Here is a 1,001-nt window from a genome sequence, read left to right on the forward strand (position 1 = left end):
GCATCTTCAATCTTATCTTCACTTATCTCCGCACCAGATTTCTTAGCAATGTCCAAAACAATATCAACTGCATTTGATTTGCCTTCTGTTTTGATTCCATTTATAATGCAATTATTTTTCACGCGAATGTCATTCAAAAAAGCAATAGACGATTTTAGTTTTTTTACATCTTTCAGATTTTTATTTTCCTTTTGCAAACTTTTTATATTTTGTGTATTCTTTTTTACTCCTCTCAAAATGTCATCATATTGTGATGACATAAATTTTATTGTTTCTTTCATTTCTTTCATTTCTTTTAAAATTGTTTTAAACTCTGCATTACCGTCATTCGTAGGCTCACAAAATTGACATTTGAAGTCAAGAGAGTCATCGTTCATTACCTCTTCTATCTCCACTTTGTTTAGTTTCGTACATAACAGGTGGAGAGTTTTTTTGCACAGATCACACTCTATAGCTTCATCACTTTCCAACACTGGTGTTTCACATTGTAAGCAACTTATAATTTTCTTTTGATTATTTATGCTCTTTCGCACATTTGAAGGCATTTTTCATAACACTCGAATAGCACAGTTGGTTCTTTATATTATAAAACAACACTGGTTTTCTTAGGATTTACGTACAGCGTTTATTCGATTACTTTAACTGAAAGCACGCAACGAAGTTGAAAATGACGTCTGTTCGCGACAAAGTTGCCATACTACTTGATGGCCAAAATAGAGAAATATTCCTTGTGTTGATGTTTGTTGTTGGATCTCGTTCCGTCGGGCTTTTGCTTATTTTCAGCATTTATTTTTCTGTTATTATTATTTATTATTTCGTATTATTTTATTATTATTTCTCGACGATTTTCTTAATTATTTTCTTTACAAAAATTTCAATTATTTTATGTAATTACTAGCTATACCCAGTGTGCTTCGCTACCCTCATCGTAATGGAATAAAATAAATATCATTATGTAAATGTATATATATCTGCAATATCAAAAATTTCCCTTTTAGAGA

The sequence above is a fragment of the Lucilia cuprina genome, chromosome X, assembly GCF_022045245.1.
Source record: "Lucilia cuprina isolate Lc7/37 chromosome X, ASM2204524v1, whole genome shotgun sequence".
NCBI classification, from domain to species: Eukaryota; Metazoa; Arthropoda; class Insecta; order Diptera; family Calliphoridae; genus Lucilia; species Lucilia cuprina.